The sequence below is a fragment of the Cryptomeria japonica genome, chromosome 10 (genome assembly GCF_030272615.1).
Source record: "Cryptomeria japonica chromosome 10, Sugi_1.0, whole genome shotgun sequence".
NCBI classification, from domain to species: domain Eukaryota; kingdom Viridiplantae; phylum Streptophyta; class Pinopsida; order Cupressales; family Cupressaceae; genus Cryptomeria; species Cryptomeria japonica.
In genome coordinates, this window is record NC_081414.1 from 736,613,804 (window position 1) to 736,641,376 (window position 27,573).

General features: G+C 35.4%; 1 pseudogene; it reads right to left on the reverse strand.

Annotated features, from left to right (window-relative positions):
• Positions 1-27,573, reverse strand: part of LOC131047344 (disease resistance protein RPV1-like) — a 76,781-nt pseudogene that overhangs the window by 48,463 nt on the left and 745 nt on the right.

Consider the following 27,573-nt stretch of genomic DNA (forward strand, 5'->3'; position numbering starts at 1 on the left):
CCATGCTTGTCTTGAATCTGAAAGTGCGAATTGTGTTTGTTAAAAGATTATGAATTAGCTTAATGTTGTCCACTTGAAGGACTTGTGTGGCCAATTATTGAATGCTTATTTTATAGAAAATTAAATGACGATCACCATTCCTCTCTCTCTTTCTGGAAATTAAATGATTAGGATATGTGTAATTATCTTTGATTGAATTTCTTGGTTGCAAGAGAAAAGGTTGTGACTTCTTGAACCCTTGTGTGAGCCTTATGACGTTTATGTTTTTAAATTATTAGAGGGCTATGGGTTTAAAAAAATTTATATTGGGTGATGGGAGAAAACTGTATGTGTTTGGTTAAAGAATTCTCCATATGTATCTCGTAGGAGTAGCATGATTAAATTCTACCTTAGTAAGGTGCATTGATATGCGAATAGATGAATTATGTGAAACTGCTTGGTTTGTAGAATTATTAAAAAGAGCATGTTATTGTAGCTTCGAGAAATTATTAATGTGTTCTCTGAAAGATTGATTTATGTGTTTCCGAAAGATTGTTTTCTGTGTTTCATGTAACCAGTTTGATTGAAGATTTATTTTAGCAAATGCTCCATTGAACTCGCTTTTGGGTATGTGGAATTACCTTAATGTGTTGAGAAAGTGCGAATGGAAAAGCTTGTTTGATGTGCATGCATTAATATGTGCTATTTGGGTAATAGCTCTTTGCTTATCTTTGATCGTAATGTGATTTCTTTAATAGGTTGCAAATTATGACGGCATGTGTCTGAATTGTATTATTTATGTGAGTGTTCTTATGAGGTCTTGCATTATCGAAAGAGTGCCTCTCTTGATCTCTGTTTTGTTTGGTAAACTAGAACCTCCTGTTGCAACCATAACTATTGGAAATGTTTTTGTTAGACTGATTGTCATCCTTCTAAACGGTAGTGAAATGAAAACCGTGTAATTAAATGATAGGCTTTTAGTGGGAAATTTAATATTATAGCGTGATCTTGATTGATCTTGTGTCCTTGTAGGAAATGGTTTGGTTATCAAACTCTCTTTCCCTTCTCTTTGCCTAATCATGAGATTTTTTTTAGAAATGGTATTAAGGAATGCTTTGAGTTAAATAGAATGTTTATAAAACATGTGAAATTGTGTGTTTGCTTTTGGCTTCATAGTGATAGATGAAAGTCTTAAGCTTTAGAAGTGAATTTGCTTAGCTAGTAATTTAGTTATGAATGCTTAGTAAGATTCGAGAAAGATGTAGGAATAATGTCATTTCCTTATGTAATTGTGAATTGTTAATAATTTCAGTACTTGAATCTAGAGTAAACGTGATTCAGTTATTTATATAGAAAGCGTAATTGGAATCTTCCTTGAATAGATGTTAGCGTACTGAAAAGTATTCCCCGTAATGTGACTAAACCAGTATTGGTGTTTTATGTGCATTGTGAGAAACCAGTGCTTATCTTGTGTGCCCATGGGTTGGTGAAGTAATCAACCATGGAGGATATGTTGCTTATGAGTATGGGAAACCATACTGTTTATGTAATGTTGCTTATTTGTTTCCCTACTGAGTACCAAACCTCGGGTTGTGGGTAACTCGGTATGTTAAGGGGTAGTATTCGAAGCGACCGTTCCTTGAATAGTATGGATTGGCGTGCGAGTAATGTCGACGCGAAGCGAGTTTAGCTTCTCTACTTCGAGGAATGATATAGTTGTACTACTAAACTGTATCAAGGTGTACTCAATACTGTCCCTTTGATGAATCTATTTATAGGTTTATGTGTGTTAGCCTATTCTCTTCCTTATCTGAGCATATAGATGGTAGTTTTTGTGCATATTGTTGGATTCTATTGGAGTATCTGTTGCCTTGTCTTCATGAGAGGCGTGTTATTGTTCTTACATAAGTTGCCAACTGGCCTGTGTTGGTAGACTTGTGGGAAGACCATAGTCATGTATACCTCTGACTTACGGCGAGTATCCTTCTAGATACGTCGCTATGCGGGATGTGGCTTGCGCGTGCTTTTTCCGCGAGGTGCACTACCATGCGGGATACGTCCATTGTGTGTTTTCTCCACTTGGGGTATTGCCATGCCACTTGACGACGTGATGCGGGGTGATGTCGAGGTGCACACCGCCATGCCATGTGGATAGTGTGACTATGTCGCACCACATGATGAGCTACTGCAATAGCTAGTCAGTTGTTCCTTCCTTCCTCGTTGGTGGCTAGATGCTAGTCACACAGTGATGTTACGTGCAGTTGTGATATTCTTTATATTTCTTTGGGGATCAGCAATTTATTTTACTTTGACTTTGAAGGTTTAGCCACGATCTTGTGATCTTTTGCACTTTGATTTGGTGTTGAAATTCCGGGATTATTTTCTTACCTTACTGTTGGAATTGATGATTTATTATCTTTATTCATCTGTGCTTTGGTGGCTGAACTGGTTTATCCTTATTGTTTTCGGATGCTGATCTTGTGTCGAGATGTGAAATTCCTCTCCAAGAACGTATGATACGGAATTGGTAGAGTGTGTGCGAGGAAGTTGTTGTAGGGAACCGTGAGGATGGGGGTATGTGAGGCTGTGATGCAGCTAGTATCCACTACCTACCTATGTGTGGTGACTATCTCTTGGAGGCTAACCACCTTGTTCAACAAGGGATATTCACAAAGGTCTTGTATGGAAGGTAGCACCGCTATGGTGTGCCTAGCACCATCAAGCCTTTGAGTGAGATATTGGATTTTTATGATCATATTGTTGTTCTGAGATCAGGCATAGAGATGCTGATCGTGCATGTTATCCTTGACCGAGCATTAGACATGCTCACATGTGGCCTTTTACGTTATGCATTCCAGTTATGTGGATGGTTATTATTTGTATCATGGAGTAAATTGTGTTAGCTTGTCGCTATGTTATGGGACATAGTCTTTGGAAAGGTTTCTTATGCCTGACAAGTGTAACCATTGAGTTATTTATGTTGCTCTTATTTATTGAAAGCTAATTTGGTTGTAGAAATTGATAATTTGAGCTAGTTCTATTCAATAAAATTTTATGATAAAGATGGATTGGTAAAGGAAATTGATCTTATGGCATGTTTTTCTGTCATTTTTGATCGATGATTATGGTAATTGTTGTTTACCTCTTTAAAATGCTTTAATTTGATGTTACGAAAGGAAGAAAATTCTTGGTTCTTTGCTATGATTGTGGATAATTCCTAGAATATTTTTTTGGAATGTATGGGTTTAGTTGTATCTCGCCAATGGATAATGGCGTTTGTAAAGGATTTTGCAATTGTATTTCAATTATTTATGGAAAGATTTCTATGTGCAATTTGATCCTTGTGGAATGAGTTTCAGGGCTGATGCGTACGACATGTTCTCCATCTAGCCTTACGACTTCCAGGAGTAAGTCGGAACCTAGGGGGGGAGAATGTAGTACCCCTACCGTAATCGATCTCTAACCTTGGTTTAATCTTGATCAGTTTATCGTGATATTATGTTATAGTCAGATGTTTGAATTAACGCATAGCTATTGATGTGGCTTTCTCACTAGTTGTATGCAGGTTATTCAGTGTACCTATTTCGTGATGTTAGTATCGGACTAATGATTTCATTAGATTTTATAAATGTATGCATGTATGATCTTTTGTTGCAGGAGATTTCAGGTACGAAGTCGCATGAGTGCGAGGTTCGTCGTCACCTGGTTTTGCAGGTCTGAGTATACCCTTTTAATCCCTAGAGTCGGATTAGGTGGTCGTAAGACCTTAGTCGACCTTAGTCGTGCTCTAGTGAGCATCGCCAGTCGTCGTCGGTAATCCCTGCTGGTTTGGGTTTGCGAGTCGTCTGTTTGGTTGGCTTCCTCGGTTTGCGTGCCTGGTGTGTTTGGTTAATTGATGAATTAGTCCTTAGTAATTTCTTGATTAAATATATGCGTTTGTGCATTGAGGATTAATGGATTAAATTAATCTGGCTTTCGTTATGCGATTTTCGTTGTTAATGAATTGCCTGTTTTTAATTGGGAGTAGATTCGATTTAATGGCTGATTTTGATTATTAAATGCATTATTTATATATGCTGTTGAAAAGGAAGTTTTATATGTTATCGCCATAGAGTTAATTGTATTTCGTTAGATTGCTAATTTGAAAGGTTAAATTGATCTGATATGAGAAATCGATTTTTAATTTGGAAAGCAAGTTAATTTGTTGTATAGTGAGAAAAGGAATTATTTGGTGAATTATTTGTAAATAAAAGTTTTTATTCCAAAAATAGAGATTTTTGGGTCAACTCTTCCATATAACCCAATTTGGGAATTTTGGAGAGGATGGACAATTTTGGAGAAGATTTTGGGGAATCTGACAGGTGGGCTCTCCTTCAGCCATGCCAGGATTGCGTATGAAGGTAGGGTTTATCCAAATTGTTCTTCCTTGTTGTTGTGAAAATGGTTGCTTGTTGCCAAAACCCATTCTTTGATTTGCTTTCAGTTTTAAAGTGGATTTGTGGGTTTATATCCATGCTTTAGTTGTGTTCTTCAAGCAAATTCTATGGCTGTATCATTGTGCTTATATGAATTCTTTTTGCCATACCTGGTTTTGTTAATAAAAAAAAAATCAATAGAATTTTTGGAGGTGTATTGTTCCTCCCAGCTGGTTGGGTGTTTGAACTCTTGTTGTTTTTGGAAGAATGTATTTCACCAAAGAAAGGGAATGCCAAAACCCAGTTCGTATTAATCGAACTTTTTATATCGAATTTATAGTCATGATGAATTTGGGATGGGCGTTCTTGTTATTTGTTTCGAACTGTGCTAAAGAAATATATTTTTATTCTTTTTTTGGAGCTGGGCGTTTGTTTTTTTATCGGGACTGTGCGTTGTTTTTTTTTAAAACCATGTTATGGGGTTGGAGGGCGGGGAGCGGAGCTCCACCCGCTCCTCCTCCCCTCTCCCCCGCACGTCTCCCCTTCTCCCCGCTCGTCCCTCTGCTTTCCCCTCCCCCGCAGGTGTTGGGAACCCCGGCCGCGGCTCACTGCGGTGGCCGCAGGTCCGCAGGGGCCGCAGGGCGCCGCGGAGCCTGCGGGCACCGCAGCGGCGCCGCCGCTCGGGCTTTGCCCTGTGGCTAGGGTTAGGGCACGGCCCGCCCTAGCCATTGTGTTTAACTTCGTCTTTTTTTTATAATGAATGTTTTTTTTTGTATAAAAGAAAATGCTTATGATATTTTTTATATATCATTTTAATGGAAGAAATTTTAATGTTAAGTTTAGATTAGATGCTTAATTTTGATTAAAGGTGGAATATCATGTTAAATGTCAAATTGGTATTGATTAATTTTATAATGGGGTTATAGGTTAATCATTATCCAATTTCATTTCACGACTTTGGTATTTTTTTTTAATTAAGTTCTACAACTGTGAAGTTTTGCAATTGAAAAGTAAGCGAAATAATTATCGTTAGAAATTGAAACGATATGCTTGGAAATGATTATCTCCATTTAGATTCTCTTTCTATATTTGTATATTCCGTAATCTGTATTATGTAATTGGAATTGAAATCATGAATCTGTAGAGATTGATTGTAGACCAGTATGTTAAAGACGTTTGGAATTGGAGATTAAATATCTTGTTTTAGTTGATTAATGTTTGTCTGAATTTATTAGTATGAATTGGTTTAAAAACTCTTTACGGCTTTATATGTCTGTTTAGGCTTTGAATTTTAACGAGTTAGAAAACCAAGAACGACTTATCCCTTGATAAGGTAGATGACTGTAAGTTGTTTTAGATCTTGTAGAAAACTTGATCGTCGTTTAATGATTAAATCAAATTGAGGAAATATTGTCTTTTCTGATTATTGCCTTGCGAGTTTAATTTCTGTATTCGCCTTTAATTTTGAAACGGCATGTTTTGCTTGTTTAAATAGGACCCTGTCGTATGGATTGACTTGGTGTACCTGTTTCAGTCCTCGAATTTTGAGTTGACTATGGATTGTGATGTTGATTTAGTTGGTTATATCCTTGAGTGAGTCGAATGATGATTCGTGGTTAACCTTAGTTGTCAGGTCTCTAGTTAGAGTACCGTCAGTAAGTGATTACCCTTGAGTCGTGTTTGACCAGATGATTGTTCTCCTTCTTGAACTCCGTTCGTCTTACCATGTGTATTCCGTGGTTTGAGTTCGTTTGAGTCAGTCTAGTGTCGTATGGGAAAGTGGCTTTCGATTGGGGGCCGCGCCCAAAGTGGCTGCTGGATAACCCGTCGAAAGTGAGTCTAATAAGTGATAACCTAAGTAGATTAGAAAATAATCTCTAAATAAGATAATGTGCCTCACACATGGGACGAATGCTATCATAGATTCGGCATGCTGTGAGAAGGCCTGAAATGGCAAACCATCTTCCTTGTCTTCACGAGAGGATGTGTGGGTCCACATGAGGCTTGGATGGGCCGGAAGTTCGGATTAGGTTGCCAGGATTACCAGTGTATGGGCCGGGACCTATGAAGACTTGCCATGGTATCCATACCAGGTCATGTGATGACACTTGTCCCTACGTTCGCTAGTGTGTTGTCGTTTTGTTCTGTTTTGAGTACCTTTGTGAGTCGTCCTTTCGTCTCTGCCCTTGTGAGTTTCGGTTTCATGTTAGACCCTTGGGTGGTGATGGTTCAGTTTTATGGATGCTCTCATGGACTCCTATGTTATTAGCTTGATTATGTTCAGCTGGATCCTGTTCTTCTTAAGGATCGTTTATGTATTTATGGACCGATGTGGTCGCTCGTATAATGTTTATGTATCGCCTTGATGGCTGGATTGTTTAGTGTAACCTCTTGTACTCTTAACCTTATTATCTATCAGAGGGGGTCTTGCAGTTGAGCAGACCCGGAGATGTAGCCCATTAGGGGTGAACTCCGAGATCACTATGGTGTTATGTGATGCGTTCTTTTATGTCTCTTATTTCAGCTTTATCATGTATGATTAATTTATGTAAAATGGTTAAGTGGATAATTGGAATTAACTTTAAATGCTTATATTCAATTCTATCTTGAATGCCATGTAGTTCGAATGCATAATTGGTTGAGATGCGATTTATCGTGATGCATGTGTGAAATCATCTTTTGAAATGCAATAAGCTAGAATATGAATGAATGTAACTTAGAGTAACGAATTATACTCAGTTGTTGTTAGGAATTTAAATATGCTTGGAAAGATCTCTTATGCTTTGATGAAATCCTAGTGTATTAGAATGTTATATGTATGGTTTGTAATTTTAAATGAAAAGCTTGAATGAGGTTGATGAATGGTTCTTAATGGATGAATCTTTGTTGTGATTTATATCTCCGTCCTTTGAAAGAAACTTATCCTGTTTATGAATTATCTCGTGGTTAAGATAATTAGCTTATTGGGTTAATCGTGTGAGTTAAGTGAATCGTGAAATTTAAGTAATCTCGTTGGGAAACTCTTTAGGAGTTAGTTGAAGTCTTCCGCTATGTAATCTGAATCTTTGTTATCTTGTTGCATCTTATGTGTTGTAACTTTAAAAAAATAAAATAAAAATTTTGCACTCTATTCTTGTAATTTTGGCTTATCCCTTCGGGGTTTCCTGGCGGGGCATTACACGTCATACCTTGGTGTATTTGTTTTTCAGACCTTGTCTTCTAGATAATTGTGTCGGTCATATCCGGAATGTGCCCTAGTCAAAATATCGTCAGTCATTAGAACTTGTAATTTGCTTGAAGAGTTTCAGTTGGAGCCACTCTAGAAGGGACCATTATGTAAAACCCGAAAGAGGTGTCTATTGTTTATTGATTGTATTCGCCTAAGTGGCAAAATGTAAAGACTTATAAATCATGTATTCCTAATGATATAATACAAAAGGGGTCTTGCGGTTGAGCAGACCCGGAGATGTAGCCCATCCGGGGTGAACTCCGAGATCATATATGTGTTATGTGATGTTTATAGAGTGCTTTGTTTTATGTTTTAAATTATCATGAATGGTTGTAATCTTGCATGAGCGTATGGTGGAAGTTTAATGAAATCGAATTTAAATGCATAACATTATTCATATGGATAAACGTAGTTATTTAAGTTCATAAAACGCTGCGAATTATGAATATGGCATGGTATTTAAATATTGAAAATTAAAGTGTGGAAAAAGTAAATTGGTAATGTTAATTTGAATTGTAATAGTGGAAGAAATCTAGATAGAATTACTTCATTGGATTAATTGTTAAAAAGTATGTTAATTGGAATGAATGTAAGAAAGGGAAAACAAAGTTAAAAAAATTATGTCACAATTCTTAGATTGAAATTTAAAAGAAGAACACCATAGAAATATCTATCCTTTTACCTTAGTAAATGAATCACGCCATGTCAATTATGTTTCATTGCATTGAACGAATTTGATAAGTTATTTTCACGTTTTAATCCTAACAATAATCCTCACCAGAATTATTTTATAATTGGGTGAACTCAATTTGACGTCCTTATCCTAATCTTTATAAAAGGAATCCCTCATGATTGCTAAAGTTGACCTAAGATGGGAAATAATTGAATTGTTGTTAAAACGTAAAATCTTAGTAAGAGCTTCTCCATCTTATTAATTTCATCAAACAAAAAAAGAGATATGAAATAAGATAATTGTATTTTAATCTTAATAGAAGAACGCCATTAAGATCTTATCACTCTAATCTTGAACTGATCAATGTCATCTAGTTAACGATACTTTAATTTAAAGGATGTTTTCCGTTGTCCTAATGCATATCCTTCTTAATGAAGTTAATCCATTTATTTGCAATTATTAAAACTTCAAATGAATCCCATGGCCACTCACATTATACCTTTCATAAAAGAAATTCAACTCATTAGTTGGTTATGTATGTAAACAAAGGAAGAGACCACACTCTACTCATGGAAGTTTAGTCCTTAAAGAAACGAATTTATCTTATTAATCATACTGTTTAATATTTTAAAAGAGATATCACATGTGGGTGAATAGTTTAAGATCAAATGAAGGAATCCTCACTGTATTAATCGTAGTTTAACCCTAAACGAATGAATCTCGTTAAGCATACTTATAGCATTAAAGGATGATGTCAAGTGTGGATGGCTATTTTGAAACTCTAATGAAAGAACTTGATTACATCTAAAACGCTTGAACCCATTTGGAGACCTCCTAATGAAATTATGAATTAAAGTGCTTGAGTAATTAACCTCTCGATGGTCTCCTCATCAACCAAAGCAATTGAACACTTCCTAAAATTATAAGATTACAAACCATTGAACACATATGTAATTAAGATCTATGCTTTATCTCGTAATTGAGTTATCCAGTTTAATGGATCTAATGACGCAAGTTGAGTTAGGTGTAAGGTTGTGTATTCGCGTTAGGAAACTCCTAGGGATTGGCTGAGCCTTCCGCTGCGATATCTAAGTTGACAGATAATCTCCATTGTATTTTAATGTCGTGTCTAATAATGAATTGAGTTAACTTCAATTTATCTTAATATTGTAACCTCTTCATTAACACTATTAATTATTATTTAAAAAAAAAAAAATTTACACTCTATTTGAGTGTTTTTAATTTAAACCCTTAGGGGTTTCCTGGCGGGGCATTACAGAGTGTCTCTAGATTACTTAACCTTCGAAGAAGGTCAGGAAATTTTGGTTTTTATGATTCGTCGCGAGTTGTGTGAAATAGTCCAATCAAGGATGGATATTCTGAAAAAACTTGATGCACTGGACCATCCAAAGAGATCCATCTAGTATCATTATCCTTGAGAAGCTTGTTCCCATCAGTTATTCCATCAACAAAGTGTTGAAATTCCATAAATCGCTTGGTACTTCGATAGAAGTGTGAGCAGAGCTCTGTGATTAAAATTTTAATTATTTTTACCGAAGCAAACTTGCTCACAATTCCAAAAGCTAGATTCATTCTATGAGCCATGCAATGAATTACAGTAATGTACGATGCAAATGAAGTTTCAATCTTTGTACAAAGACCGTTCATGTGACCTTGCATTACTGAAGCTCCATCTGCTCCAACACAAACCAATTTTTTGGCAACCATCATGTCATCCATACCTCTATATTCAATTAAACTTCTCTTTACTAGTTGAAATAAATTTTCCACTATCGCACTCTCCTTCATTTTAGCAATAGATAATATATGAGGTTGGCAGGTATGATTCTTTACAGTATAAACATGCATGCATACCCATGAAGTATTGTCTACTATTGTAACTTCGACTAAAGAAAATGCATTAAAGTTTGACTCTCTTATTTTTTCCTTTACATCTTCTTTTTCAACCTCAGCAAGACAACTTGCCCATTCCCATCCATGGTTTACTAACTAGTGTCTATTAGGATAGTTAGGAAATTTTAAAAAATGTAATAAACAACTAATTGAAGGGAAATCTGTCATAGAATGGCCTTTGCTCAAAATATAAAAAACAATGCTTAATAGAAACAACTTTTCCCAATTGTTCTATTTGCATTGTACATCATCACAAGTACTTGTACTTGTGATGATGTACCTTCCTGATTTTCGCCACAATCTTTTCCAAAGATAAAGTATGAAGACAACATTCTGCTTTTTGTTTGCCTCTCATGGCCTTCCCCACATTCAGGTTTCCTACCCTTCTTCTTGTTCGACATCTCCAACAAAATAAAGGCTGCCAAAAAAATTTCAATTTGTTGAAGAAGCAATAATAGACTATAAAGTATAATATATGTTTCATTGGCCCTACGACCTACAATCTAGATGTTTGAGGTTTGAATGTCTCGCCTGACCACTTGGCACTGACGGGTTGCCACTGAATAAAAATAAACTCAACAGTGCAAACAAATATAGATAAATTCAAAATAACATTATAACACTTCAAAAGTATGATCGCTCACCTTTAGGTCACTAGCAGTCACCAATGCAATCAACAACAATGATTTTCCTTAGTCTGAAACTTCACTATTGATCAGAATTCAGAGCCTAGAATCCACCAGATTGTGTAGAGATAGATCTGATCTTTGCATGTATTTATACCAATCCTTATATGGCGAATTCCGTGGGAATTTTATATGGTATACAAATATTTGGTGAATCCCGCGTAACTATAACACAACTTATGTAATTTTTGAGGTGATTATGGGTCATCCAAATAATTGGCAAATACAATATAGTTGGAGAAAGTTGGGGTGAATGGAGACACGCATCGGCAAAATGTCGGGTGAATTAGGTCCTCCTAGCTAACAAATATTTACATGCCTATAGACGAATTATGGTCATCTATTAAGGCAACCTCGGAGAGTGTAGGCGAAAAAATTAGATTTATCGTGTGTTCACCGTATATTGTATTGGCAAAATCCTCGCATAGAAACATTTAATTACATAAAATATATGTCGATCAGGCTGTGAATTTGACAAAAATTGATAATGTTCCAGCGACATGGCCACCCCAAGTCGGTACAAAAATATTCGCCATTTCCTAGGTCACCAACGTGAAAAATTCGCCATTGGCGAATATTCAGCACTAAAGTAATCTCTGATTCCACATTATAAGGATTTTTTATAATATTATATTGATATATTTACTATATCTACATAAGTAATTTAATTTTAGTATATTTGGAATAAATGATTAGTCCAATTTATTTAGAATTAATTTGATTTATGTGGATTGAGTTGATTTAATTTCTTTATTATCTAAATAATTAATTTAAATTCATTTTATTTAAAATAATAAGATTGATCTTTTTTATTTTCAATAAACCCAACTTATTTAGAATTGAGTCTAATTTGTTTGGAGGGAATAAAATCTAATGTATTTTGATAAGATTTAGAATTATAGACTAATTGTGAATCTAGATTGTCTAAAATTATATTTTATTATATTGAAGACTTTTTAGTCAACATAAAAAAATGTCAAATCAATTTTCATTCGAAAATGAAAATATATTCATTTGACAATATCTTCCTAAAACATAGCATCTTCCAAGTGCATGCCAACTTCCTAAAAATAGTGAATATGTCATCTCCTTACTTGCCATGTAGGATATCACCTCACCAAGAGGTCCTACAAAGTGAATGGCAACTCAAGAAGTTTATAACTTAGGAAAAATCAATTAGGCAAAAATTAATTAATTAATTCAACATGTTAGGACTCTAAGGTTGAGACACCTTAATACCAACATAAATCACTTGAATCTGTATATAAAAATGAAATTGTTCTATTTAGGAGTGACTCTAAGTTTGATGAGGCTGTTATTCATAATATAAATTTTCAATCTATTTCAGTAGAAATTGATTCACATCAAAAGTCACATGAAGTGCATATAGTTGAAGACCGAACTTTTTAATGATGCAAATGGTCATGTGCAAAGATGGATTTTTGGTGTATTTGATGCATTATATGAGGGAATATCTAATGGTATGTTGAATGTTGTCCAAGAAGCTTAAAAAAAGCATGATGAGAATTGGTTGTTTGATATATTTTATGGGGAATTCTTTTACATCACAAAGTCAATATTTATGTTCATGATAATGAAACAACTTCTGATTTGGCAAGTACTCCATGATAGGCCATCTATTTTCCGTACTAGTATCTATTTCCTTGAACTTGTTAAAGGCTTTGCAAAATCACATAAGGTAGTTGTGTTCTGTTGTACCTAGTTTGAGTGCACGTGTCTTAGGTTGTTTCTTTTCCTATTGTATGGGTGTTGTGTTTGTTTTAGTTTTAGGTTTTCAAAGTCTCTTATTATTCTCCTTAGCTTCATAGTCCAATGGATAGGCACTTTTCTTAATTAAATAATTATGGAGTTCTCTACTTTCTGCCAGAAAATGTAATCCCTACTCAAATAGTCTGGTTGTTGAGGATGTAATTCCTCTTATTGCAATCTACGTGAATGTGAGCCTTTCACTATGGTTAATTCCTACCCTTGATTTATTAAGAATAGAAAGAGACAACAAAGAAAACTTGGCTAAATTTAGATTCCTTCTATGATTGACATGCAAAACCTTGATTCCTTCTATGATTGACATGCAAATGTCAGTTTGATTTCACTTTTGGACGGTGGCTTCTATATTGACAACATAATTGATGTCATTGATTGAAAAATACTTTGCCCATGCAACTTGGACAACTTCACATACTAAAAAAATGTCACATGTAAATGACTTGTGATCTTTGTTGATCTTCTCTAGTGGCTTCATATGAATTGTTTTTTGCTCTATAAAACAACGATCTTCAATATGCAAATCAACTTTTCTTGATCTATGATATTCTTGCAACTTCAAACATGGCAACAAAGCTTCATCTTGAAAACAATGATCTTCTCATCTCATCGATCTTCCTTCTTACTTGTCAAATCTCCTTGGATCTTTCTCTAGCTTCAGCAATTTAACTCAAATAATTTCTCCAACATGGCTCTAAGACCAAATGAAGAAATTAAATAGCTCTAATACCAAATGAAGAAAATAAAGACAAATTGCTACATAGCAATAAACACACATAAACTACTACTCAATAGCTAATAAGACTTTATATTCATTCAATGAATTACAAATCCCCTTGATCATGAGATTAAGGATCAAGTGATCATAAAGATCAGAGGCAAATATTTCAGTACAATCTACCTCTTTATATAGAGGTCTTTGGCACATTAATGCTAGTTAAAAATAGAAAAACAAACATGCAGTTAGTTTTTTTTATGCAAATTTATATTTTTAGAAAAATATATACTTGACTCGAATTCTTGCCATGCAAAGTGGGAAAAAATAATATTCCAACTCTATATTTAGAACACTCATTTTTATCTCCATACAAGACTACACATGTAGTTCTCCTCGTGCAACAATTTTTATATCATGCAAAGAATTGCAATTCAAACTACAATTGATCTCTTGTGGCAAGGAAATTAACATGCTAATAAGGTCAATTATTCATAGGAAAGCTTATTTTAAAGCTCATTTAAATAAAATTGTAGCTAAGAATATTTTAGAACAAAATGCTCGATTGGAATCTTAATCAATGATTGGTATTAATTACAATAAGGATGGTGTGATTGTTAGTAATTATAATAAAGATGGCTTGATTGCTCATAAATTTAATAAAGATCAATATCTTGAAGAACTACCAAATCACAATGATGAAGACTTTACATATTCTTGTTCGATTGATTTTGATAATTCACCTCACCAAATATATAGAGAGGAAGAGAATTTCAATATAGTCAATTCAAATAGTAGGATTTCTATTGGTCAACCAAAAGAGAAAAGTCAATATATACCTTTGACAATGAATAATTTTGAGCAAGAACATGATTATTTAGAGGCTATTTCTACAAACAATAACCTACTAATAGAAAATGACAAAGAACATTATAGACTAGTAAGGGATTAGAGGAAGGTGATTTTAATATGATGGATGTTGACAACACAAGAAAGGAACGATAAAGATAGTATAGAATCATCACAAGGGTGTCAAAGAAACAAAGGAAAATGTGGTGGCATCCAACCATGTCTAGGTTCTAAAAAGTAAGACCAAAAGGAAAAATCCACTAAGAAGAATGTTGTTACTTCAATTAGAAATAGAGCTAAAGTTCCCAATAGGAACATCCATTTCATCCAAAAACATCATCCAATGTTACATCTAGGACATCAAAAGTTTGGGTTTCATTAGGGCCTAACAATTTTGTGAGGGGTCTTAAAAATGTTTCAAACAAAACTAGAGAGTGGTGTTGTGATTAGGGAAGAAGGCTGATGTGGTTGCAAGCAGGAGGAAAAAATCTATTTCCTTGATTGCATGAATTAATCCTATATCAGATATAAGAGCACCAAATATTGTTGCAAGCAAGAGAAAAAAATCTATTTCCTTGACTGCATGAATTAATCCTATATTAGATACAAGAGCACCAAATATTGTTGTCTCGAGGACACCTCATAAAGAGCATACTATGCAACAAAATAACAATTTGACAACTCCAAATCTAAGGAAACAAAGAAAAAACAACCCGATTCAAAAATAGGAGGAGATGGAACCAGATCAACTTCTATAGGATCTCATAAATCTTTCAACGTAATTAGGTTTGATAATAAAGAAAAAAGAGTAGTTTTCAGGATCAGGAAAGAGAAAAGAGTTCTATATGAAGCTAAAGAAAAAATAAATGCTAAGGAACCTGGGATGAACCAAAATAAAGCAAAAAGGTTCACTTTCAAATTAACACCCATGCCCACCTTCTATTAGGAAGCATTGTCAACAAAATAGAGAACAAAAATGTTTCAGGGACCTCTGCAAAGTCATAAAACCATGGAAAGAAGAGTACTACTTTTGGTAGAGATTTAAACTAGCATTGTACCTAGTAACTACTCACAAGATAACTTTTATGCGGACGCGTCTATTCTGGCTAGAAAACGAACTTGTCATACCAATGACATGCATCAACATACATGTCTAAGACATGCATACCATGCCAACTTGCTGTGGTGCCTAGACCCATGGTATGTGATGTGGAGTTGCCTGTGGAGTTAGTCAAGTTGTCAGTTTCACTCCTCATGACCCACACAAAATTACATGGACATGTCAGAGGACGGTTGCGGCTGGGTTCATGGTTACCGGTGATTTATTGTGCATAACACACACATTAAAAGCAAGTGAATGAAGAAACTGAGTTCGGACGATATCCCGATGGGAAAAAGAGGGCGTGGGCTCCAAAAATTGGTACATTTATAAGAGAAAAGACTAACATGGCGCGAGTTGATGTACCTAGCGTGGGAAAAGTTGCATTGAGGTTAGTTTATCATTTGTGTGATATGGTTTGGATTTTATGTTTGAAATCATTACGGTTTATATTTTTAGTTTGGAGCTATTACGGTTAGTTTATATTGCTTGATATAATACAGCTTTGAGCTATACACACAGGTCGGTTGATATAATACGACTATACAAAAAGAGGTCGAGTTAGGGTTAGACATGTCGCTAGGAGCTATACACACACAGGTCGCTTGATATATTATGGGTATACACACACAGGGCGTGTTAGGGTAAGACATGTCATGGGACACGTCTATTTTGGCTTCAAAAAAAACTTACGACGTGACTAACACGCAATGTTAGTCCTATCTTTTGAATTGTAGATTCTCGATTGGATGGATGAGATTGTTCTAGGGTTAGAAGTCGTGCTAGATTTTCAATTGGTCACATTAGGGTTAGAAGCCACGAAAACAGGTCGCGTGTTAGTTACAATCATTGTTTCGTGGGTTAACATGTTGCGCTTAATCCGTGAAGTAGCAAAGCGATGAAAGTCGTAACCGGTTGTGTCTATTCACGCGAAACTATGAAAGTGATTAAAATTGTGTGTTACTCGCAATGGTGAACACGTGTGTTAGTAACCATAGATTTTCGATTGGGTTAGAAGTCGCATTAGATTTTTGATTGGTTGCATTAGGGTTAGAAGTCGCGTTAGATTTTTGATTGGTCACGTTAGGGTTAGAAGTCGCGAAAAACATCTCGCATTAGTTATAATCATCATTTTATGGGTTAATAGATTGGGCTTAATCCGCGAAGTAGTGAAATGGAAAAAATCACAACCGGCTTTGTCTATTCACGTGAAAGCGCTTAAACTTGTGTCTTAGTCGCAATCGTCATCCAGCGAGTGAACAGATGGTTTGATCTATGAAATCGTGAAATTGTGAAAGAGCATAACAAACCATGTTAGTCGCAATCGTTGTTTCGCGGTGGTAGAGAATGCGTTTAACAGGTCAGACACAAATCTCTGAAAGCACCTAACATGTCGTGTTAGTCGATATCGTCGTCTCGCGGGTCAACAAATGGTATAGATCCATGAAGTCGCAAAATTGTGAAAGCGCCTGACACACTGTGTTAGTCACAATCATCATTTTTGCGGTGGTAGAAAAAGCGTTTAAAAGATCATGCGCAAAATTCTGAGAGCACCTAACATATCATGTTAGTCGATAACGTTGTCTCATGGGTCAACACATGGTATTGACCCACGAAGTCGCGAAATTGTGAAAGTGCCTGACACACCGTGTTAGTCACAATCGCCATTTCGCTGTAGTAGAGAGTGTGTTTAAAAGGTCATGCGTGAAAATGCAAATGAGGAAAACACGACGCGTTAGTCGCCATCATCGTCTTGTAGGTCAACAGATGTTATTGACCCATGAAGTAGTAAAATTCTGAAATCACACACACACTGTGTTAGTCATAATCATTGCTTCACGGTAATAGAGAACGCATTTAACAAGTCATGCGCAAAAGTGTGAAATCACCTAACACGGTGTGTTAGTCACAATCGTTGTCTCACAGGTCAATAGATGTCATTGACCCGTGAAGTTGGAAAATTGCGAAAGCATATTACACCTCGTGTTAGTCTTCATTGCTGCTCCACGGTAGTAGAGAATGCATTGAAGAGGTCATGAATGAAATTGCGAAAGCGCATAATGCGTCGTGTTAGTCGATATCGCAATCGACTTCATCAATCTAAGTTTTCTATAAGTTGTGTGCATAGGATGAATCCAAAGTCTTCATAGGAGAAGATTATATGTGAGGGTATAGGGGACATGGATAGGTGTAAGTAAAATATTGAGACCTACCTTAATAGGCAAGGTTATTGTACCTAGTGATTATCTTCCAACATTATCAAAACCACAAACAGATAGAGAATAAGGTTGAATAATATAAGTATCCACAATGATTTTACACTTACAGCTCGCCATCTGAACAAATTTAATCATATTTGATGTTAAATGGTCAGCTGCAAAAAACTTATTCGTGCATTTGAGCAAAAACTCCTTTAAGAGATAATACAATATTTGAAAAGGCCACTAATATTGTTATTTTTTTTCAAATGTACAGTATTTCACAATAAAGTTCTATGAATACGTCAACACATATTATCTATTCTTCATATTTGTATCAATAGCTATAAGTTGTGCCATTTACAAATTATATTAGGATCATGGTATGTTTTTCTTGATTAGTGAGGCATCATGAAAAGTGTTTTGTTTGTCGAGTAGGATCGAGTACTTGAAAAGACAATTATAGACAACCAAAACTAAATACCACCATGCTACCCTCAACCCTATCTACCCTAAACAATGTTTCATCAATCTTGTATACTATACCCTATACCTAGATGGGAGAGAGAGGGGAGACATACATACAGGGGCATAGAGAGAGGTGCCTAATGAAACATAGATGGAGTGGTATAGAGATGGATAGAGGAGGGAGAAGCCTAGAAAGGAAAGAGAGATAGAGAGAGGCTACGAGGAAGAGGTGACGATCTAGACAATGGAGAGAGGGAAGAGATAGAGTATGAGAGAGTAGGGGATGAAGATATATATCAGGGTATAGAAGGGGGAGATAGAGAGAGAGGAAGATGGAGAGACAGAGGGAGGAATCAATACGACCACTACCCTCAATCCTATGTTCCCTAAACTATGTACCATCAATCTTGTACGTTATATCATAAATTTTATATCCTACAACCTATTATCTAAATACTATATGGGGAGCGAGAGGTGATGACCTAGAGAGGGGAGGGAGAGAGAATAGGAGAGAGGGAAGAATAAAGAGAAAGAGAGATCTAAGAAGAGAGGGAGAGGTGGGTAGGGAGTGATTCAGAGACCTAGAGAGGGAAGAGGTAGATAGATGAGGGAGAGAGAGAGAGAATAAAATAAAAGAGAAAAATAGGTATGGAGAGAGGTTGAGAGGGATAGGTAGTGATCAAGAGAACAAAGAGAGATTGGAGAGAAACAATATGAGGAGAAGAGAGATGGAGTGGGGGAAGGAAGGATAGATATGGAGATCAGGAGTGAAGGTGAGAGAGTATAGGAGAGACCTAGAGAGGGGAGAGAGAGAAGAAATAGGGAGAAGAAAGGGAGAGTAATAGGTGTAGAGTTTCTAGAATATAAAGAGGTGATAGGAGAGATAAATGAAGGAGAAAGTTTATAAAGGGAGATGGGCAAGGGGTGATGGAGAGAGAGGTGGAGAGGAAGGGAGAGAACTAGAGAGGGGATAATATACCATCCTAATAATATGGGATTATATTATTCATTTTCCTCACTAATAACTTACAAAGCTAGCTAGAAACATGGCATTCCTTGCATACACACCCTATATTTCCAAAAAGAATGATGAATCCCAAGTTATTTCTATTCAAATTCATTGTCAAATGTTATCTTATATTTAAATGTTCTAGTTTTCCTTTGTTCTTGATGAGTCAATTAGATTGTGAGATCTAAATTTTATAATTATTTTGATATAAGGCATTAGTTTTGTGGTAACAAAGTTTGACTTGGGTCCTCATTATCCACATCTTGTTTGTGTTTTCTTTCTTAGCTAATCCCTAAGTTACTATCATTATAATTCTTGATTTGAGTGTTTCATTAGACTTTTTTATTTAATGTTACTATCACTCTATAGTGTTGTAAATTGTAATCCTTTACAAGATTCACACTCTACTTGGGCCCCTACTTTAGTATGCCTTCTCTTGGATCATTTAAAGCCTATTTGGGCCCTATGCTATCCTACTATTGTCATATACTAATTTTGAGACTAGATCCTATGTTCTGGATCTTGATACTATACCACCGCTTTCTCTTGTCGATGTTTGAGAGGACTATGGTGCCCAAAACCCTAGTCTGAGTGGACTAGGGTACCCAAGACCCTAGTCCCTCCAAAAGGGGCCTCAATTCAAATGTGTGTCAGTTATGCCTCTATTATTTATGATTGAATCTCAATATTTTGATGTATATGGCTCAGAGGGAGCATACTATTTTACTATTTTTCTTCCTTCAACCTCATGTTTGTCTCAGGGGGAGTTCTGAAATATTTGTAAGCATTATTGGCACTGCTTTAATATTGTAATAATGGTTCATCTTGCTCATCTCTACAATATCACAAGTGGAGAATGCACTGCTTGGTCTATGTGTTGACATCAATACCAAAGGGGGATATTATTGGTAATAGATTGTCATTGATGTCAACGATTGAGAAGATCTAGTGTAGAGACTTGCACAGATTAGATTGACAGAGATAGTGATGTCCTAGGTTGGTTGAAGTATTATTGCAAACATCGTATAACACATCATGTTAGTCACAATGGGAGAAAAGCATGAGAAATATCAATAGGATGTGAAATTAATCTAATTGATATCCTTGGAACATTGAATCATTTTTAGTGATGTCACAATAGGATAAAAGCATGAGGAATGTGACAATAGGATGTGAAACTACCCTTCTCTAAAATTGGGACCTCAATCACAAGAGTCCAACACCTTAATGTAAATTTCCATTATATCCTTGGAACATTGAATCATTTTAGTGAATAGTGTAGTTCCAAGCAATAACAATTTCAAGAGGGGGACATGAAATCCTAGTAATTTATAACTTCCAAAGGAGGAGAATGGAGGAATGAAAGAAAGAAAGGGTGAGTGTAGGAGAAGATATCGGGTTGATGGTCTTAAGGGCTCCAAATATTTAATATTCTAAAAACTATCTTGTTATGCTACTATGTATGATGGATTTATTTCTAATCAATAAATGTATATGTTTACGTATGAAAGAGAGTGTGGTTTCTAAGTTTTCAGATTGAGACCCCTTTTATAAATAAAGGGAAAATAAGGTTATATTGAGTTTTGGGTGAGGTGACCATTATAGATATAGTAAGGATTATAGGATATAAAAATGCTTTCGAAAAGTCATATTTTAAAGATTTGAGCATGGACACGAGCTCCCACCCAATGCTCATGTCCAAACAGAAGCACCAGTGTTCTTGAGGAGTTACTCTCCCTTTCTTCTCTCTATTTCTTCTCTCTCTCTCTCTACCCTCTCTAGGTCTCTCCTATACTCTCTCCCTCTCTCTCTCTCACCTTCCCTCCTTATCTCCATATATATCCTTCCTTCCCTCCCTCCATCTCTCTTCTCCTCCTATTTTTTCTCTCCACTCTCTCTTTGTTCTCTTGATCACTACCCACCCTCCCAACCTCTCTCTCCATATCTATTTCTCTCTCTTATTTTATTCTCTCTCTCTCTCTCTCTCTCTCCTATCTACCTCTTCTCTCTCTAGGTCTTTGAGTCACTCCCTACCCACCTCTCCCTCTCTTCTTAGATCTCTCTTTCTCTTTATTCTTCTCTCTCTTCTCTTCTCTCTCCCTCCCCGATATAGTATTTAGAAAATAGGTTGTAGGATATAAGATTTACGATATAAGGTACAAGATTAATGGTACATAGTTTAGGGAACATAGGGTTGAAGTTAGTGGTTGTATTTATTCCTCCCTCTGTCTCTCCATCTTCCTCTCTCTCTCTCTCTCTTCTCTCTCACCTCTCTCTCCATGAACCATGGTCTCTCCCTCCATATCTTTCTCCCCCTTCCTTGCCCTCATATATATCTTCCTCCCCTACTCTCTCATACTCTCTATCTCTCTCCCCTCTCTCCATTTTCTAGGTCATCACATCTTCCTCCTAGCCTCTCTCTCCCTCTCTCTCCTTTCTAGGTTTATCCCTCCTCTCTCCACCTCTATACCACTCCATCTATGTCTCATTAGGCACCTCTCTCTATGCCCCTGTATGTATGTCTCCCCTTTCTCTCCCATCTAGGTATAGGGTATAGGATACAAGATTGATGGAATATTGTCTATGGTAGATAGGGTTGAGGGTAGCACGGTGGTCTTTAGTTTGGCTAGCTATAATTGTCTTTTCAACTAAAACTAGGTCCTACATGGCAAAAAAAACACTTTTCATGAAGCCTCACCAATCAAGAAAAACACAGCATGATCCTAATATAATTTGTAGATGACACAACTTATAGCTATTGATACAAATATGAAGAAAAAATAATGTGTTGATGTATTTAGAGAACATCTTTGTGAAATACTGTATATGTGGAAAAAAAGTAGAAATCAATACTTTTAATGACAACTTGATCAAGTAAATGATAAAATTAGTAAAAATGAATGATACATTTATGCCCAAATTTAAAAATGGTTTGGAGTAAAGTCCAATTCATGTACAAAAACTATAGACTTAATTTCTTAGACTAAATGATATGTTTATACCCAAGGTAATCGAATATTAGTAAAAGATCAAGACAACATAAAGAAATTATTTTCATGATGAACTTAAGTACAAATGGAGATTTTGTTAACTCTTCTAGATTCACATTCTTTGAATTGCAAGCTTCTCATCATTGCAATCATACGGAGTTGGTTTGTCATTGATAATTATACTTAAGATACAACTATAGAATAAGCCAAATTATTTGAAGAAACATTTGCTTAAGTTCGAGATGCTTCTTATACCATCTCACTTAACTGAAACATTGTACGCACGTGAAAACAAAATGGAAATAATGTTGCATGTATTGTATTGAATAAGATGCCTTTTACTTTTTAACTTTCAAATTCACAACTCGCACGTTTGCCATCTATGAAAGAACGAAATTTGATTGATGCCTTGAATTTTTTTTCTTCCATAAATAGTAACAATATCAGTGGCCTTTTCAGATATTGTATTATCTCTGAAAGGATTTTTTGCTCAAATGCACAAATAATTTATTGCAACTAATAGTTTAACATCAAATATGATTGAATTTGTTCAGATGGCGAGCTGTAAGTGTAAAATCATTGTGGATACTTATATTATTCAACCTTATTCTATATCCATTTGTGGCTTTGATAATATTGGTAGATAATCGCTAGGTACAATAACCTTGCCTATTAAGGTAGGTCTCAATATTTTACTTACACCTATCTATGTCCCCTATACCCTCACATATAATCTTCTCCTACGAAGACCTTGGATTCATCCTATGCACACATCTAATAGAAAACTTAATTTCATTAAGCCGATTGTGATATTGACTAACACGATGCGTTATGCACTTTCACAATTTCGTGCATGACCTCTTCAATGCATTCTCTACTACCGCGAAGCAGCGATGAAGACTAATACGACATGTAATACGCTTTCGCAATTTTGTGACTTCACGGGTCAATGCCATCTGTTGTCCCACGAGACAGTGATTGTGACTAACACACCGTGTTAAGTGATTTCACACTTTCACGCTTGATATGTTAAACACATTATCTATTACCGCGAAGTAGCGATTGCGACAAACACAATGTGTGTGCGCTTTCAAAATTTCGCTACTTCACGAGTCAATAACATTTGTTGACTCGTGAGATGACAATGGCGACTAATGTGTCATGTTGTCCTCATTCGCAGTTGCGCATGACCTTTTAAATGCACTCCCTACTATAGCGAAATGACGATTGCGACTAACAAGACGTGTCAAGTGCTTTCGCAATTTTGCGACTTCATGGGTCAATACCATCTGTTGACCCACGAGTCGACATTATCAACTAACATGACATGTTAGCTACTCTTGGGCTTTAGAACATGACCTTTAAAATGCATTGTCTGCCACCATGAAAAAAGTGATTATGACTAACACAGTGTGTTAGACGCTTTCGCAATTTCACGCCTTCATGGGTCTATACCATTTGTTGACCTACGAGATGACGATATTGACTAACACGACATGTTAGGTGCTTTCAGAGTTTCTCGCCTTACCTGTTAAACACATTCTCTACCACCATGAAACATCGATTGCGACTAACATGGGTTGTTATGCGCTTTCGCAATTTAGCGACTTCACGAGTCAAACCATCTGTTCACCCGTTGGACAACAATTGCAACTAACACGCATTTTTAAGTGCTTTCAATCATAACCTAATAAAATGGTTTATAAACATGTCATAAGCATGCAAGGATTATACCAAGCAATCTCATGTGTAAATGCCTCTATTACCTAAAGAGGAACATTCTATTATATAAATCATTCATTTTGTATAACATCAAATGTAAAAAAAAAAACACATCTTGGCAACCATGACCTAAGCTTGTGCATGTTAAAAAGATAAAATATGTAATTTAACCTACGACTTTGTGTTTACGATGTAATTTTATCAAAAACCTACAAAAACATGAAATAAGGAATACACTTTTGTTGGGGTGCATAGACTTCTATTACCTAAAGAGAAATGTTATGGTGTCCAACCATTCATTTTCCATGTTTAATATGAATATGGTCAATAATATGCCATGCTTAATACCAATATTGTCAATAATATGCCATGTTTAATACCAATATGGTCAATAATATGTCATTTTAATACCAATATGGTCAATAATCTGTTATGTTTAATAACATGATGAGTCAATAACATGATATAGGGACCTGTTGATTTAGGAACCAACAAAGCCCAATCTATCATAACAACTTTTTTCAGCGTCCTTTTCAACCAGAACCGAGAACTGAGAGGCAGTTTAAAAAGAGAGAAAAGCTCATTAACCCCAAAGCAAAAAATCTAAATCAACCAACAGAAAGAAGGGTTTTATGAAAAACCCTAAATGACTTAATAGAGAAGTAGGGTTTCACAATATAACATGTCAAATCAATTATAGATCGTTGATCATGATCACCAGAACTAGTTGCGGCTTTGATTTTTCAAAAATATTTCTAAAGTCAATAACACGAGTTTTATAACCACTTTTTGGAGTCAGTTTATCCGTGTCTCGGTGGAGGTAAAAGTGGTTATAAACATTGTGTTATTGACTTTGGCGAAACCCAACCATATTATCTCCTAATAATGTTTGTGTATCACGAAATCTTGTCAAAAATCTGTCATGTTATCATGTAAAAAACCTTCGTGCTATATGAAATACAGTCAATAATCTATCATGTTATTTTGTAATAACCTTCATGTTATATGAAATCCAATCAATAATCTACAATGTTATCTTATGGTTACCTTCATGTTATACGAAATCTTGTCAATAACCTATCATGTTCGAAGATTGTAATATATATCCCAGATCCAAGTTATGATGAACTTGGCATGAGAAAGAAGAATGCATGCATAACACAAAGGTAAGTAAAAAATAATAGATCTCGATATAGTTCATTTTCTGAGTTAATTATATGCTTATTTACTTTCTGAGTTCATATTTTGAGTTCATTTTCTAAGAAGATCAACAAGTTAAAAACCATTTAACAGATTCATAATGTTGTTTCACAGGGTGTTGTGGGCATTGTATAAGCTAGTCATTGTAGAGCATTTGAGGAATGTATGTTTAATTATTAAAATGGTGAAAGCATGTAGTTTGAGTGAGTAGGTTGTTAGTTGTGGATGAACAATCCACGTGAGGCTTTACACATTCACACAGATGAGTTTACCAATTGAATTTGAAGCCATGGCCGACTGCTAAATAAATGGTTCCTGCACTGAGAGTTTGAATTCACATTTTGTTGTTATGCCTTATAATTTTGTGTGAGTTGGAAATATTTTGTGTATAGTTGTTGAGATTTTGTTATGTTTTAGAACAAATACATATATTTCACATTGAAAAAAAAAATTAAACATTATATTTAGATCCCAGTTGTTGGGATTTTAATTTTGTTTTAGAACACACATATATTTCACACTATTTCAAAACAACTTATACGTTATATCTCGATCCTAGTTGTTGGGATTTTAGTTCTCTTTCAAAACAAATATATATTTCACACTATTGAATATTATAAAAAAATACTCAAATATTATACGAAAGAATGAATTCACTACTCATAAAACATTGATTCAATATAATGTAATGCACACTAAACTAAAAGATAAAATCCATGTGAACAGTTGGACACCAAAATTTGAATTCCATGAGAAAAAAAACTTGAACATTACATGAATGAATGAATTCACTACTCATAAAATATAATTCACTACTCATAAAATATGATTGAATATAATGCAATGCACAACTAGATTGTAACTTACAAACCATTTGAAAAGATGGGCACCAAAATTTAAAAATTCAATGATAAAAAGGATCATCAAATCAACGTTTTCAGAGTCGTTTCCAAAGCTGTCTTTAGACAAAACCAACATAAAACTGGCATAATCCTATATACATTACAAAAACAGAAACAAAATGAAGAAGCAATAGCACTGAGATTCAAGCAGCGACACAGAGACTGAACAGCAAGTCCTTCTCGCTACAACCACAACTCCCATCACTCTATGATTCAACCAAAACTGGCATAATCCTATATACATTACAAAAACAAAAACAAAATGAAGAAGCACCAAAATTTAAAAATTCAATGACAAAAAGGATCATTGAATCAACATTTTCACAATCGTTTCCAAAGTTGTCTCTAGACGCAACCAACATAAAACTGGCATAATCCTATATACATTACAAAAATAGATACAAAATGAAGAATCAACAACACTGAGATTGAAGCAACAACACTGAGATTGAACAACAAGCCCTTCTTGCGGCAACCACAACTCCCCTCACTTTATGATTCAGTTCCAAATTATTTCTCTTGACCTTTCGGCTCTCTCTCTCACCGGACGTAGCTATTTTGGCAAAATGATCATTCAGGGTTTTTCTTAAGTTTACCTGAGCATTTCAAATTTTTGGACACACGTGGTTACAAACTGTAGCTTTTCTCGTGACCGTAATAGTGGTCGGCAAATGTTAGCTACGTGTAAATGGTTTCCGTCAACTGCAAAACGACAACATGCCTCCACGTTAGCCCGATGGTGGATCCAAGAACGTGTCTCATGGCATCATGGGAGGGCACACGATTTTAGAGCTGCATCATGGCATGGCATGCCATTTTCAAGCCAGAATAGCTACAGCGTCAAGAACAACACAAGTCCATGGACGAAACATAGGGAAGCTCCATCAGTTACTATTGTCACCTTCTATGGTAACAAGGCACACGACATGTTTGATAAAATGCATCATAGAAATGTGGTCTTATGAAGTGTTTGTAGGATTATACAAAATAGATCTGTTGTAAAGGCTTTAGAAACGTTCAAATAGATGCAACTGGAAGCAATTTTCACCATTTAGTGGGTCAAAGGATGTTCAGTACGGCATAAAGATCGAGAGGCGATGGGAAAGACACATTCTTCAAGTCTATGATGAATTATGATTTTGAAATAATGACACATTAGCTCAACCTACTAATGATGCAAATAGGAACATGTCTACCGAGAAGTTACTTTTGAAAGATTTTTGTGAATGTAGCGTATTTCAACACGATGTGTGGCTTAGGTTAAAAGAAAGAAAAAACACGCCTATATCTAAGGTTGGGAGTGCTTTACAAAATGTAAATGTTTTGGTAATATTGGGTCTGTTAGTCAAAGGTTATTAGATTTAGGCATTTAGACCTGTCGAATTCCTTTATGGATGCCCGTACTTTCTTCTTTTGTTCACCTTATTTTATGGAAAGGAAGAGAGGGAGAAATAAAGAGAGAGGAGAGAGGGGTAGATAGATATGAACTAGATAATTATATAGAAAGGGAGAGGGGAGAGGGGAGAGCGGAGAGGGGAGAGATAATAATTTAGCTAATTTATCTAATTTCTATAGTTTAACTTTCCTTACTTAAGATAAATATATACTTTAACATATATTCCAATGGTTATAAAGAAAAGATACTGAAATCTATAAAATTCAATTATATTAAAAAAAAAACACTCCACAAAACCCCTATCCTCAAATAATGTCTAGGCTGAATGGAAGTATAGATGTCAC